This window comes from Phascolarctos cinereus, unplaced genomic scaffold (genome assembly GCF_003287225.1).
Source record: "Phascolarctos cinereus isolate Bilbo 61053 unplaced genomic scaffold, phaCin_HiC Scaffold_3;HRSCAF=262, whole genome shotgun sequence".
NCBI classification, from domain to species: domain Eukaryota; kingdom Metazoa; phylum Chordata; class Mammalia; order Diprotodontia; family Phascolarctidae; genus Phascolarctos; species Phascolarctos cinereus.
In genome coordinates this window covers 61,970,120-61,986,192 of record NW_027555736.1, presented here as the reverse complement: position 1 = coordinate 61,986,192, position 16,073 = coordinate 61,970,120, and the positions used below count along the sequence as shown (strand labels likewise).

The 16,073-nt window shown below is 42.0% G+C and overlaps 1 protein-coding gene across 1 annotated transcript in view; it reads right to left on the bottom strand.

Annotated features, from left to right (window-relative positions):
- The window catches only part of SH2D4B (SH2 domain containing 4B), a 207,532-nt gene extending 192,111 nt beyond the window's left edge, over positions 1-15,421 (bottom strand). Inside the window, exon 1 of the mRNA XM_020977363.2 lies at positions 15,239-15,421. The gene's annotated coding sequence lies outside the window, so the exon portion shown is untranslated. The remainder of the gene's footprint in view (positions 1-15,238) is intronic.
- Positions 15,422-16,073: the final 652 nt, after the last annotated feature.

Here is a 16,073-nt window from a genome sequence, read left to right as displayed (position 1 = left end):
AGGAAGGAAGAAAGGAGGAAGGAGGGAAGGAAGGAAGGAGGAAGGAAGGAAGGAAGGAAGAGGAAGGAAGGAAGGAAGGAAGGAAGGAAGGAAGGAAGGAAGGAAGGAGGAAGGAGGGAGGAGGAAGGAGGAGGGAGGAGGGAGGGAGGGAGGGAAGGAGGGAAGGAAGGAGGGAAGGAAGGAAGGAGGGAAGGAGGGAAGGAAGGAAAAACTAAGTAACACCACTACAGCACTTCAGGCTACAAAAAAAGTTAGCACTTATCAAAAACACGATCTGGTGACAGGATTATATATCAGAAGCTCGTATGTTTCATTAGCCAAGAGAAAACACATCCCTCTAGTGCAGATATAGACCTTAAAATGCCCTTGGGAATTCAATGAATAAATCCTGCTGAAAGTAAACTGTTGTGATAGAACTGTTTCCTACAGTCACCTGGATATAAGATTGATCCACGCAAATTTAAGAATAAGGTTTTTCATAAAGGTCACCATACCAAACACTCACAATCTCCAAGCTATGTGGAACAAAATGCTTAAAAATCTCAAAATAAAAAGGAGTTATAGTATAGTGGTTAGTCTTGGAGTCAGGAAGAACCAGTGCCTATGACAGATGCTAACTGGGTAATCCTGTGCAAGTCACTTAACCTCTCAGTGTTCTGGGTAATGCTCTAAGAATATAAGTTGCAAAAAAGATACTGATCTGAATTCATTAAATAAGTTCTCTGGAAGTTCCTCACACCAATGAAAGAAAAAGAAAAAGAGAGACCTAACAAAAGAAATCAAAAAGATGTCCAAACTTTCTATCCACTGTTCCATACTGCCTCCTTCTTTCCACTAACAATAATCCTAATAGCAATAGCTGCCAATGATGCATGCCTTTAAGGTTTACAAAGCATAAAGTTTTAGGGCAACTAGGTGGCACGGTGGATAGAGCGCTAGGCCTGGAGTTCAAATCTAGCCTCAGACACTTACTAGCTGTGTGACCTTGGGCAAGTCACTTAATTCTGTCTGCCTCCGTTTCTTCATCTATAAAATGAGCTAGAGAAGGAAATAGCAAACCACTCCAGTATCTCTGCCAAAAAAACCCCAGATGGGGTCATGAAGAGTTGGACACAACTTAAATGAGTGAATAGCAACAATAAAAACGGATCCTCTCTGAAGTCTCATCTGAAAGTAGAGTTGTTCCAAACATGCTTTCCCAGGATCATAGATTTAGAGGTAGAAAAGATCTCAGAAGCTGTCTAGTCCAAGTGCCTAATTTCACAAATGAGCAGAACAAGGTCACACAGAAAGTAAATAGCAGAGCTGAGCTTTGCACCGAATCTGCTGATTCCCAATCCACCACACTTTCCACCATACCATGGTGCGTCAGGACAAGTTTACATCCCAATACTTCTATTCAGTTACATTTTCAAAAAGTGATTATATCTATCTGTGTAAAGCTCTACAGAACTTAAACTACAATGATAATAATAATAATAGTCAACTATTACTTTGTCCAGGACCAGAACTATCTTAACTATAAAAAAAGATAAAGGGATCAAGATGAACAACAACATAGGGATAGGAGCTACACTTGCACTTTCATAAGGGACACCTGGATAAGGGAAATCCCTCTACAAATGCAGATCAGCACCTATGATCTTAGAGAGTTATTTAGAGAAATGAGAGGTTAAATGACTTCCCCAGGGTCACACAGCCAATATTTTTCAGAGGAAGTACTTGAACCCAGGTCTTCTTGGCTTCAAAGCCAGCTTTCTATCCACTATTCCATACTGACCCCTTTCCAAATAACAATAATCCTAATAATAATAGCCACCAATGGTATAAATAACCCTTTAAGGTTTATGAGCATCAATTATTTCATCTGAGTAGTCCCCAACTCTCCTGACTGATTGTCCACAGTACTATAGCACATCTTTCCCATGAAAAGAAGAAGGAAAACCATCATGGTTCATCTTTGGACACAACTTTAGAATAGCAGAGTGATGGCCCCAGTGGTTTAGCATAGTAATTGTTGCCAACTCCCCAGGTCTCTGGGCCTCCTACCCATTCTCCCTATTCTTAGCTCTCACAGCTAATAATTGTCCATTGATTTAAGTAGCTTCTGCAAAGTTAAACTCTCCCTCCTTGCCCAGTGACCCCTTTCCCCCATGTTTGACTCTCAAGCAGTCCTCAGTGAGTGCTCTGGCTTCCAAACAGGTCAGTGGCAGCCAGAGTGGAATAGAATCACGTAAACAAAGCCCTTTGTAGTGGAAAGAGCTCTGTATCCCAGGACTGCTACTTTCTACCTATGCAGCCTTGGCTAAGCCACATAACTTCCTCAGGCCTCAGTTCTCTGAGGTTCCTTTCTCTAACTTTCCTTCTATAACCTGTGATTTTAACCCCCTCAAAAAACAGGTTTCTTATTTCTAATCCTGGCTCCAGGATAAAAGCCAAACAGAGGATTTACTGCTGGGAGTGGAGGTACTAGGGAGCCACAGGAGTTAATTGAACAGGGAGATGATGTAATCAGACTCGCACTTTAGGAAGATCAGTTTGACAGTCAAGTAGAGGATGCACTGGAGGGGGGAGAGACTGAAGTATATATTCATCCTTTCTATAATTTGCCTCCCATTTCTTTTCCAACCTTGTGCCTCTGCTCATATCATCCTCTCTGCCAGGAATATTCTATATGCTACCTTTCTTCCACCTATTGAAATCCTCTCCGTCCTTCAAGGCCTTCTCAGGCATCACCTCCTCTATGATGCCTTTTCTGATCTCCTTCGACAGAAATTCTCTCTCCCTCTTCTGATATCTTAGAGGCCTAAGTCTGCATATCTCCAAAGCAACTGGTCAGTTTCTAATCTGTACTGTCCTTCTTTGAATACAGACTTATCTCCATAATCAATCTCTAAATTCCTTGACTTCAAGGAACAAGAAGTTCATATACCTTGGTTAGGCTCAACACTACCTTGCCTGATAAATGTTGGTTGAATTTAATTCAGCTGGCAAGCGTTTATTGACCTTGGGAGCACAATAAGGAAATGTACCATCTCTTTTTATATTCTAATCTTCATGACATCCTTGTGAAGGAGGCTGTACTGGTGTTCCATTTTGCAAATGAGGCAATCAAACCCAAGGGAATACTTTGCTCAAGGTCACATAGCTATTAAGAGGCAATAATTCAAACCCAAATTTTGAACCTATGTGTCTGAATTCTAAACCCACAGCTCTGGCCACTGTTCCACGTTGCTTTTCATTAAGCCATCAAAGAAATGTAAGATAAATGTAATCCTGTACCAAGTAATCATAGTTTGCCACCAACAGATCCCAGGCCTGCTCAGATACAACTGGACTACCAAAAACTTCCATGTGGAACTTTCATTCATGTTGTCCCTATCTCATCCCTCCCCTAAATGCAGCACGGGCATTATGCAGATAAGGGAAATGAGTTGTTGATCAGCTGTTTCAATCATAACCCCATTTGGGGTTTTCTTGGCAAAAACACTGGAGTGGTTTGCCATTTCCTTCTCCAGCTCATTTACAGATGAGGAAACTGAGGCAATCAGGGTTAAGTGACTTGCCCAGGGTCACACAGGTAGTAAGTATCTGAGGTTGGATTTGAACTCAGGTCTTCCTGACTCCAGGCCCAGCTCTCTATCCACCTCTATCCACTGCACCACCTAGCTTTCCATAAGGGGAAATGAGGCCTAAGATCATTTGCTTAGTCACAAAGCCAGGACTAAAACTAAAAGGTCTACTGTTTCGAGGCCTCTACTTTCTACCAGACCACCTTGTCCTCCCACAAACAAGAGCTAAGAGTCTAAAAAGGTGCCTCAGTCACCTTTAGAACTCAGTCCTGTTCATAGACATGAGTGTTAGGAAAGAAGGAAGGGGACACCAGAGATACCACCTGAGAAATGGTGAGTGAGTAACTGTTCCCTGTGTCTATCAGGAATAGAAAGAGGCGATTTAAGTTATAGTGGGAAGGAGCTTTGAAAGGATGGGGTAAAGAAGTAACAGGGTGGTAGGAATTCTGTCCAGTCCAGAAACAAGAGGGGTGCAAATAAGAGACCAACCCCAAAGAATGGAAATCTCATTTCCTTTCGCAGTCTCTCTCTCATGTGGCTGAGCTCTCCTGCGTTGGACACAGTCAGACGCCTATCCCCAGACCCTGAGGCTCTCTTTCAGTTTTGGTCCTTGCCTGTTAAATAAGGTGACTGAACTCCAGTTCCTTAAAGTCCTAAATCTTGGGAAACCGATTCAATCCACTCTTAGGGAACAGCAAGTTTTCCTAAGTGACTTCACCTATTGTCCAGGACATAAGTCATGGCCTCAGCCACCCTGAAGCAATAGATAGAACAGTTAGATAGGAAGTTTCTATACTAAGTATAGGGCCATCTTGGACTCTCAAAACAAAACCGTAAATTAGAAAAGGGCTCAGGAAGCCTAGGACTCTGAACACAGAAATGCCGCTTTGTTTCTTAGCCTATATCTTTTCTTCCTGTCCAAAAGAGAACAAAGCCCAGTCAAGGGAGGTGATAAGCCCGACATAACTATCTACCCCAAAGAGAGGAACATTTCAAGAGTTCCTAGTTCTCCCTAGGTAATACCATGTAGAGACAGCATCGTATGGTGGAAAGGGTGCAGGAGTTGGAAAAAGAAGAGCTGGGTTCAAATCCAGGCTCTTCCTTTGACCACCTATGAGACTTTGGACAAGTCCCTTTGCCCTTCTTGGCCTCAGTTTCCCCACTTGTAAATGTTAGACTGGATGAATTTCAGGTCCTTTCTGTGATCCCAGACTCCTTCTCTCCTCTCTGCCATCCATCCCTCTAGTTCTCCTCCTCTGTCAAGGAGGCCCAGTTACCTCGCCTGAAATTCCGCAGCACGCCCCCCTCAGCCTCTTCCCTGGCTGCCCTGGCCTCCCTCTCGTGCCAGCGCCGCAGCTGCTCCTCTCTCATCTTGTAGAAAAGGATGTGTTTCTGCTCATCATTCAACTCTGCCAGGAGCTCCGGGTCAATGTACATTTCCCTCAGGATCTGCTGCAGCATGGTGCCCACTGAGTGGGGTGGGATGGGCTCTGGTCCAGGCCAGCCAGGGGCAGCGATCCCAAGCCCCTGGGCCCAGAGGGCACTCAGATCAGCCTCTATCGAGAAGAGGGAGCCTCCGAGAGCCCTCTCCTCCAGTTGTTTCTCAGCGTCCTTTAGACTCCCATGATCCTCCTTTAAGAGGCATCTTTCCTTTCCTTTAGCACTCACAGAGCTGTTCCACTCATCTTGCCATGCTGAAGTAGCCACACATATCAGATGGAAAAGAGCTAGGGAGATGAGAGAGTATGGGCTCCTTTGGGTGAGGAGGTCGCTTCATACCACAAAATCAGCCACCAAGCTTTTCACCCCTAGTTGCTCTATCACCCAGCAGAAAGGCCCTGAAGCCCCTGGAAGGATGGATGAGGCAGTTGGACCCTCTCTCAGCCTCTGCAGGGCTCCAGCCCCAGGCTACAGGAGCAGCCAGCAGTGTTAAGTGATCTACTAACTGAAAGTAACAACGACACCAGCAATATCTATGTCACTCCACCTGCCTCTGGGAATTGATCTCTCTTCTGCCGATAAGAGATGAGACAGGTTTGCCTGTTATTTCCTAAGCTACAGGGCCAATTTTCAGAGGGAGCCTGTGGAACTGAGCTCCAGTGAAGGTGAAACCCACTCCTGTCTTCTGCATCACTGCTCAAGCTTCCTCAGGAGCATTCAGTGAGGTAACTGACATCTTGGTGGTGGAAAATGTTGTGGGTCTTTTTTTTAAATTCTAGACCTTAAAATAGCATTGAAATAATATTAGCCAGACAAGAGTCGGCTCTCAAGAATTCATGTAAACTGTCTGTCAGCCTTATTACCATTAATTCAGTTTCCACCTCTGACTCAAGAAAGATAGGAGATTTCTGTTTAAGTAAATGGTGGACACTTGCTAATAGAAATTCCCTGATATCAGTGAAACATTGTTTCTGATTGGAGGTTGGGGGGAGCAGATGGCTCTTATAAGGTGGAAAAAATGCAAAAGCTGAAAACAAATATACTGACAATCTGTTCAAAATTCTCATGATGGCATAGGGAAAAAGAAAAACAGCAATTGGGTCCCTGCTCTAGGTATAGCTCCTTATACCCAGCCACTGCCCATCTGGCAAGATGATCTGTTTATTTGCAGCTGGACAGGACAGATGGGCCAGGGGAAAATCAACTAGCTCCAATGTGTAAGTTCTTAAAACTGGTAAAGATCCATTGAGGTGGGAATGCTAACTGGCTCCCAAAGTTGTTTTCAGCTCAGTTGGTCAATAAGCATTTATTAAGCACCTGCTATGTGCCAGACACAATGCTAAGCACTGGGAATACAAAGACATTTTTTTTTTCAAAAACAGTCCCTGCCCTCTAGAAGCTTACATTCAAATGGAAGAGTCAACATCTAAATAACAAGGTACAAGAAATATACAAAGTAGGCAGGGGAAGAAATGGGGAAGGAACCAGCAGCTGAGAGAACTGAGAATAAACTTGCAGAAGGTATTGTCGTTCAATCATTTTTTCAGTCACATACAACTCTTTGTGATGCCATTTGGGGTTTTCTTGGCCAAGATACTAGAGGGGTTTGCCATTTCCTTCTCCAACTCATTTTACAGATGAGGAAACTGAGGCAAACAGGGTTAAGTGACTTGCCAAGCATCATATAGCTAATAAGTGTCTGAGGCTAGATTTGAACTCAAGAAGATGAGTCTTCCTGACTCCAGGCCCAGACCTCTGTGCACTATGGTGCCACCCAGTTTCCCAAAAGGTATATTTTGAGCTAAATCTTGAAGAAAGCCAGGAAGACAGAGAGGTAAAGGTAAGGGTGCAGAAAAGCATTCCAGAGGGGAAGCTAGGTGGCACAGTGCATAGAGCACTGGCCCTGGATCCAGGAGGACCCGAGTTCAAATCTGTCCTCAGACACATAACACTCACTAGCTGTGTGACCCTGGGCAAGTCACTTAACCCCATTGCCTTAAAAAAAGGGGGGGAAGGGAAAAAAGCATCCCAGGGATAGGGAACAAAAGGATGGTGATAGGAGATGTGGTGTCATATTCAAGGAGGTCATGTAGCTGGATAGTAGAACTTGTAGAAGAAGTCAAGTGTAAGAAGACTGGAAAGATAGAAAGAGCTACTTTATCAGGAGCTGTGAGCATCAAGCAAAGGAGTCTGTATTAGATCCTGAAGGTAAGAGGGAGCTATTGAAGCTTGCTGAGCAGGAGAATGACATGATCTGATGGACACTTTAGATAAATCAACTCTGGCCACTGAATGGAGGCTGGATTAGACCGGGGGGAGATTTGATCCAGGAAGACTAGTTGGGGGGCTATTGAAACATCCTTTGATGTAGGTCTGAACTACAGTGCTGGCTGTGTTAGTAGAGGGAAAGAGAAGTATATAAAGGATGTTGCGAAGGCAGAAATGGCAATATTTGGCAACGTACTGGATAAGGTTAGTGTGAGCATGGCATTGAGGGTGGTGGGCCTGGGTGACTAGGAAAATGAAGATATATTCCATAAAAAATAGGGAAGTTTGGAAGAGAGGAAGGTTTGGAAAAACTTACAGGGGATAATTCTATTTTGAACATGTTGAGTTTGAGGTGCCTACAGAACAGTGGCCCTAGAGTGGCTACTGCCAGGTGGTACAGTGGATAGAGCACTGAACCTGGGCTCAGAAAGATCAGTTCAGCTCTAACCTCTGACACTAGCTTTGTGACCCTGGGCAAGTCACTTCCCCCCTGCCTGCATAAAACTGGAGAAGGAAATGGCAAACTACTCCAGTATCTTTGCCAAGAAAACCCCATGGCAAGTATTAAAAATGATAAAAGACATAACATTGGAAGATGACCTTCTCAGATTAGAAGGGCCTGGCGTGATATGATCCACAGGGTCACAAAAACCTCAGACATGACTGAATAACAACAACAACTGGGATTCCAAAGGATAGGTAGTAATATGTAACTAGCTCAAAAAAGGAGACTAGAACTGTTTATGTGGATCTTAGAATCGTCTGAGGAGAGATGATAACTGAACCTAGAGGAGCTAATGAAATCACTTAGGGAGACACAGTATAAAGTAAAAAGAAAATGAACCTTGATGGGCATGACATGGATGAAGAACCAACAAAGGAAAATAAGAAAGAGTGGTCAGGAGGAGCAGCAGGAGACTAGTATTACAAAACAGAGAGGGGAGAGCATCCAGGAAAAGCGGGTGGCTGACCATTTCAGATGCTGCACAGAAGTGGAAAAGGATGAGGCTAGCAGTCTGAGGTGTCCTCTCTACCTCAAACTACTTTGTGTTTATTTCATATATATTTTGTTTTTATTATCTTGCCCACATGGTGCTCCCCTTCCAATAGAATCTAAGCTCCTTGAGGGCAGGAAGAGTTTTGTTTGTGTCTTTGTATCCCCAATATATGACAATGCTAGACACATAAATGGAAAGAAGGAAGGAAGGAAGGAAGGAAGGAAGGAAGGAAGGAAGGAAGGAAGGAAGGAAGGAAGGAAGGAAGGAAGGAAGGAAGGAAGGAAGGAAGGAAGGAAGGAGGGAAGGAGGGAAGGAGGGAGGGAAGGAGGGAAGGAGGGAAGGAAGGAGGACAGGAGGGAAGGAAGGAAGGAAGGAAGGAAGGAAGGAAGGAAGGAAGGAAGGAAGGAAGGAAGGAAGGAAGGAAGGAAGGAAGGAAGGAGGGAATGAGGACAGGAAGGAAGGAAGGAAGGAAGGAAGGAAGGAAGGAAGGAAGGAAAGGAGGAAGGAAGGGAAGGAAGGAGGAAGGAAGGAAGGAAGAAGGAAGGAAGGAAGGAAGGAAAGGAAGGAAGGAAGGAAGGAAGGAAGGAAGGAAGGAAGGAAAGAAGGAAGGAAGGAAGGAGGGAATGAGGACAGGAAGGAAGGAAGGAAGGAAGGAAGGAAGGAAGGAAGGAAGGAAGGAGGGAATGAGGACAGGAAGGAAGGAAGGAAGGAAGGAAGGAAGGAAGGAAGGAAGGAGGGAAGGAGGGAAGGAAGGAGGACAGGAAGGAAGGAAGGAAGGAAGGAAGGAAGGAAGGAGGGAAGGAAGGAGGGAAGGAAGGAGGGAAGGAAGGAGGGAAGGAAGGAGGGAAGGAAGGAGGGAAGGAAGGAAGGAAGGAAGGAAGGAAGGAAGGAAGGAAGGAAGGAAGGAAGGAAGGAAGGAGGGAATGAGGACAGGAAGGAAGACAGGAAAACAGGCACAATAGTCACATGGACCTAGCAGATCCAAAAGAGCTGATGTATAAGGAAGCCTTAACCGCAGACAACTTGCCTCCACCTATTAGACTCTGACTGAGTTCTACTTCCTAGCCACCATATTGACTCCTCTCACATCAGAGGATCATGGATTTATAGATGGAATGTATCTTAGAGACCATCTTATTCAACCCTTCCATTTTATACATAAGGAAAGTAAGCTCCAGGGAGGTTAAATAATTTTTTCACTATCACACAGGTCATAATTAGTAGGTAGAATAAGATTTGAACCCAGGTCCTCTTAGCCCAAATACAACATTCTCTCACTGCCCCACTTAGTCTTTCCATGGCTCCAGATTCATTTAGAAAGAACATACTCAGATTTGTTACCTTGGCTCAACCTAACATCACACTCCATGAGGCCTCTGACATTAGAAGCCTCTTCTCCCACTTTCCCTCCCCTATACTAAGGAAAGAAACCAAACCACTGCTCCACTCTATCCAGCAAACATCTCTAAAGTGTTTATTATGTTGATGGGTGCCCGCTAAAATGTTAATAGTACAAGAACATAGCAACAGCTCTTAAAGAGGTTATATTGTATTTAGTGGAGATAATGTCTACATGGACAACTAGTAATTTAAGGAAGAAGAGACCACAGTAATTTGAAGCAATCGAAGAAACCTTCACAAGGTAGAGGTCGTGGTACTTGAGCTGAACCCTCAAGGACGATAAGGATTCTAAAAGGCTGATATGAAGAGAGAAAGAAGTCCAAGCAGAAGGAAAAAAAAAACTTGGTGTATAATCCTAAAGGTCAGGGAACAGTGAATAATATAGTTTGCCAGGAACATAAAGTATAGAAAGAGGAGAAATGTGAAAGAAGACTGGAAAGGTAGCTTGGAACTCAACTTTAGAAAGCCATAATAGCTGCCATTTATAAAGCACTTTCAGGTTTGCAGAGTGCTTTGTATAAACTATCTTATTTGATCCTTACTACAGCCCTGTGAAGTAGGTGCTATTATTATTTCCATCAGTGCAAAACTTAAAAATTTGTATTTTATTCTAGAGGCAACCAGGAGTCACTGAAAATTTCTTTAGCAAGAGAGTGCTATGGTTAGATTTCTGCCTTTAGAAGATGAATTAGAGAGTAGAAAGATTAGAGGCCTGGAAACCAATTAGGAGGCTATTACATCAATCCTGGTGAGTAGTGATGAGAGCCTCAACTGGGAATGTTGGCTAAGTGATCAGAAAGGAAACATAAATAGGAGATGTTACGGAGAGACAATCAGTAGGACACAGGAGCAAGATGAATGTGAGCTGATAAAAGAAATTTTGGTTTGGGCCTCACCCTCTTCAATAAGGCAAATTCAGAAAATAAGACAAAAAGAGTTTGTTAGCACACCAAGGCAGCTTGTGATTGGGTGCAGCCAGCTCCCATTCAAACTGCACAATGCTTTGTATAGAAAGGAGTTAAACAATGTCCATATAAGGGCAAAAGTAGCTGACTGATACCCAAATTATGAGAAGGGATTAGTGACACCTCAGCTCCTCCCAAAGTATTTTGATTGGTACATGTAACTATGAGGAGAGAGGATTAGGGAGCATGGGCACCACCATCTACTCTAGGTTAGTTGTGCATGTACTCAAAGTTTAAACAAGGTTTTAACATGGAGTCACTCAGACTGACTGTACGGGTAGCTGACTTTGCACAGAGTAAGTTTGGATGCCTGAGAGAATACCTGTTGTTGTTATTCACTTGTTTCTGACTCTTTATGACCCCACTGGGGGATTTCTTGGCAAAGGTACTGCAGTGGTTTGCTGTTTCCTTCTCTAGCTCATTTTATAGATGAAGAAACTGAGACAAACAGAAGTAAGTGACTCACCGAGGTTCACACAGCCAGTAAGTATCTGAGGCCAGATTTAAACTCAGAAAGTCTTCCTGACTCCAGGCCCAGTACTCTGCACCACCTCGCTGCCAAAGAATGTTGGTACTCTCAACAAAAATAGAGAAATTTGGAGGAGGGAAGATGTAAGTTCAATTTCGAGCATAACTAATTTGGAAGGCCAAAAGGACCTCTAGGTGGAGATGTCCAGCAGGAAGTTAGAGATATAGGAAAGGTATCAGGGATAGGTGTCCAGATTTAGAAGTCATCTGTCTAAAGATGATAAATGAATCATGGGAGTGGATGAAATCAGCAAGGGAGGGAGAGGGCTCAGGAGACAGACTTAACTCAGCTGACTGCTGTAGTAATCTACTTAGGCAAGAGATTGCTGCCCTCTGCTGATCTAAGTAATGTAGTTCTACAGCTGGTTCAGCACTCTAAGTGAACCCTGAGTCAAATCAATTTAATTCAACAAACATTAAACATCTCTTATGTGTGAAGCTTCTAAAATATTACAGCTATGATATCAAAACTAGAAGAAGATGTTTTCTATATAGGATTGACCAGTAGTAGAGAAGGTAGTCCTCAATTCAATTCACCTCAACATTTATTAACCACTTAATATGTACAAAATATGGTGCTGGGTGCTAGAAGAAATCCAGTTTAGACACCATCCTCCCAGTCCCTCAAGCTTGCAACCTAGGAGTCATCCTGGATTCTTCACTATCTCTCACCCTCATGCTTATTTTATCTGTTACCATAGCCTGTTGATTTCACCTTTGCAGCATCTCTCAAATAAGCCCCCTTCTCTCCTTTGACTGTCACCAAGCCCTTGTCATCTCATGCCTTGACTATTGTAAAATGGCCTGCTTGTAGGTCTGCCTTTCTCAAGTCTCTCCTCACTCTGTTCTCCATTAAGCCATTAAAGTAAATTTCCTAAAAGGAAAATCTGATCATGTCATCTCCTTACTTAATAAACTCTACTGACTTCCTTATTGCCTCCAGGAACAAATAACAAATGGTCTGTTTGACATTCAAAGCCCTTCATAACTAGTCCCTTTCTACCTTTCCAGTCTTCTTACACCTTACTCCTTTGATCCAGTGATGCTGACCTCCTAATTGTTCCATGAACAAGATACTCCATTTCTCCACTCCAGGCATTTTCTCTGACTCTCCCCCAGGCCTAAAATGCTCTCCCTACTCTACTCCAACCACTGATCTCCTCTTATTCCCAGTGATTTCTTTCTTTTAATTATTTCCTATTTATCCTGTATGTGACTTGATTCATATACATTTGTTTGTATGTCGTCTCTCCCTTTAGACTGTAAGCTCCTTGAGGGCAGAGACTGTCTTTTTTTTTGCCTGTCTTCGTAGCCCCTGTGCACAGTGCCTGGCAAACAATAGGTGCTTAATAAATGTTTATCTAATTGAATTGAAATAAGGTAGTCCACATAGAGCTTACAGTTTGATAAGTGTACATGATACATACACATAAATAACTATTGTAACTGCTGTTTTTAAAGTGTCACCTATAGATGCCAAAGTTACTATCACTGTAGCTTTAAAAGCTAAGTCGATTTTTTAATTTTTGGCAGCTTGGGCTGGTAATTTTTGAAAAATTGAGAATAGAGCCCTAATGAAGATAGTTTGAGAAAAATGTGGAAAAGACAGAAAGAGAATGAGGAAAATTTTCTTTCTTAGGAGAAATATCTAGACCGTTATTTTTTAAAGAAACATGATAAAGAGAATTTTATGAGGAGTGAATCTGAAGGGATACTATTAAAAGTTATGTCTTAAAAGAAACTGTAGAAGACAGAAAGAAAGATGGACAGAAATTATTTCCTAATAGAACAGTTTTAACCTTCTCCTTACTAAGAAAATAAAGCAAATTCTTAATGAAAGACTTTGTTTGGTATGTTAAATGAACTTATTAGGGGAATTATGTTTCCAGAAGTAAAGAGGAGTCATCTACAGTTACGGTGTTGATTAGAAGTAACTCTAGCTATGATTTTTTTCACAGATAAAACATGTTATTATTGACTGTGCTGTTAATAAATGACATATCCAATAACTTGAATATTGAATTAATCCTAGGAGATTGGAGGTTTTGATGTAGAGAAAGATATGAAAAAACTACTTATTAGGGAAAATTTTGGGAAATTATTAAACTAATTCAATATTTCAGTACTATTGACATTATGTTATGGGCCTCTGAGCTGATTAATTAGAAAGAGGTTATAATTTTTTCAATTAATGAGGAAATATCCAAACATACCTCTGGATTACCCTAGAATTCCAGATAACAAGTTAAATAGCTGGCTGAGGGGTGACTAATGTTTGAGGCTGGTCATCTGCTTAACCTTCTTACAATACAACACAAAAACATTAGAAAACTTACTAGTGATAATGAGGAGGAATGTGAGTTTAGCTTTAAAAAAAAAGTAGGCATTCAAAAAGCTAAGAGAATGTAAGATGGTGTTTAAAAAAATAGGGCATATCATGAGCAGAAGCATGGAGATAACAAAGTATACAGTATGTTTAAGGGACAGACGGTTCAGTTTGGCTCAAGCATAAAGTAGGAAAGAGTTCTATGAGATAAAGTTGGAAAGGTATCTTAGTGTTAGATTGTAGGTCTTAAATGTCAGGCAGTACTTCGGAATTTGGGAGTCATCTGCATAAAGGTGATGGGTGAAGTCCTGGGGGATGAACAAGATCGCCAAGGGAGAAAGTAGAGAGAAAAGAAGAATGTTGAGAGCAGAACCATGAAGATAACACAACTTAAGTGGTCAGAAAGAAGACAAGGACAAAGCAAAAAAGAGAACTGTTATAGGGAGAGGAAAAGAACTACAAGAATGCTTTAAATTGGGAGCCAAGGAAGGGAAAAGCATCCAAAAAGAAGAGGTAGTCATTAGTATCAAATGCTTCAGAAAGTCAAGGAGGATGAGAACAGAAAAAATGGCCACCAGACATGGTGATTCAAAAGTTGGTAGTTACCTTGGAAGAAATAGTTTCGATAGAATAGTGAGTACAGGAATTATTGAATAAGTGGTGAAGAAGTAGGAGCATAATGTATGTAGAAAAATTTTGAAAGAATTTTGGCAGTGAAAAGGAGAAGAAAGAAAGGTGTTAATTGCATTTCATCAAGGGAAGGGTTTTTTTTTTAAGATTGAGTAAAATGGAAAATATTTGTAGACAGATGGAAAGGAGTCACTGAAGAAAAAGAGAAGGTGATTAATCAGTGGAATAGATTAGGTACACAGCATACAGAAATAAATTAACCTAATAGGCTAGTGTTTGATAAACCTGAAAACCTCAACTACTAGAATAAAAATTCAATATTTGACAAAAATTGCTGGAAACATTCAAAAGCAGTTGGGCAGAAATTTGGTTTAGGTCAGTATCTCTAACCACATACTGAGAGTTTGTGCACATTACAAAGGACAGACCCAGCTGCACACAGTTAACTAGCTGAGTCCCAATAAGCACTTATCATTGGGTTATTATGGGTATCACTGTTTTCTTGTAAGATGTTTTCTTTTGAAAAGCTTTCACATCTTAAGGCATTTTGGCACAGGGAAAACAGCACTAGATATGATGCTAGGAACATATGGTTTGAATCTTGGCTCTGGCACTACCTGTGCAGTTACAAGCAAGGCACCTGACTTTCACACAACAAGGGTTAGTGGCCCTTTGTTTACATAATAATGGGAATAAATTGTAGCAAGGGAAAGAACAGAGGAGCAGAAAAGAGGGAGAACAATCTGTGGGCATACACAGGTAACAGGAGATGCTGCCAACCACAGCAGGGAACTGACTATTTTTGATGTCTCCCCCTCCTTGAAAGAAGTCAGAGCTTGCCTACTCTTCTAATTTGGAAACCAATCTTCTCTCCCCCTTTATCCTAAGCTAGAGTCATGGGAGACAGATGTGGACTCTAAAGGTAGTTAGGACCATCTCACCAAACCTGGTCTGACTGCTATCACAGCCACTGGTCATAGTCTTTCTGGGCCTAGCTTCAAACTGAATTGTTAAGCACAGCACTAGCTAAAACCATAAGCACAGCAATCTAACTTCCAAGAACTCTGTAGGAAATTCCAAAGGAGTAGAAAGCATTATCTGGCTACATACTCAACTCTGGAAGAAAGTTAACTTGGTGCCAGAATGGAGGATGAAATACAGCCTCTCACTTTCAACCTTGATTCCTTCCCTCAGGCTTCTTCCTTCAGAATTCTTTGCAACAACTCTTTCTACTAGTTCCAGTTCTATAATTGGCTGATGGATACAGGCTCCATGACAACACTGGACTACCCAAGCATTACCTCATTCTATTCCCTAGCAAACCTCTCCATACCAGGGAGGCCACAGTGGAGATAAGGGGAGTCCCACTTTGGCAGACAGAGGAACCAAGGCTTGGAGAGGATATTTGACTGGCCTAGAGCCATATTTTAAGTCAGTGGCAACAACAGAACTAAGACCTGAAATCACTTGAAGCAAAGGTTTCCAGCGCAGCCTAAAATGGACCCATTGGTGTTATAGTTCCAAGGCTCCTCAAGCAAAAGCAGAAGGATTATTTTTCCATGAAAACATCGAAAGGATCACTGCTCTGGTTCAAATGTTGGACAAGAGGACAACTGAGGTACCTTTAGACTTTAAAATTTTATGTTTAGGGAAACCTCTCTTTAATCAAGCATATAGCATTCTTCTTCAAGGCAGGGCCTCTTAAATGGTTTCCAAAAAGGGAATTTTTTTGCAATGAATGGAAATAAAATGTAGGCCTAGCTTGTCTTGGCCATCTGCTCAAGCTGAACTCTTTAATATCCCTTAATTTTGATTGATTTTGGGGGGAGAAAGATAAATGGCAGTGAGAATGTAAGAAACTTTCTTCCACAGTCTTTGAATCTATCTCTAGATTTCTTATATATTATGAAATGGATATTGGACATCCCAAAATGGATTCTATTGT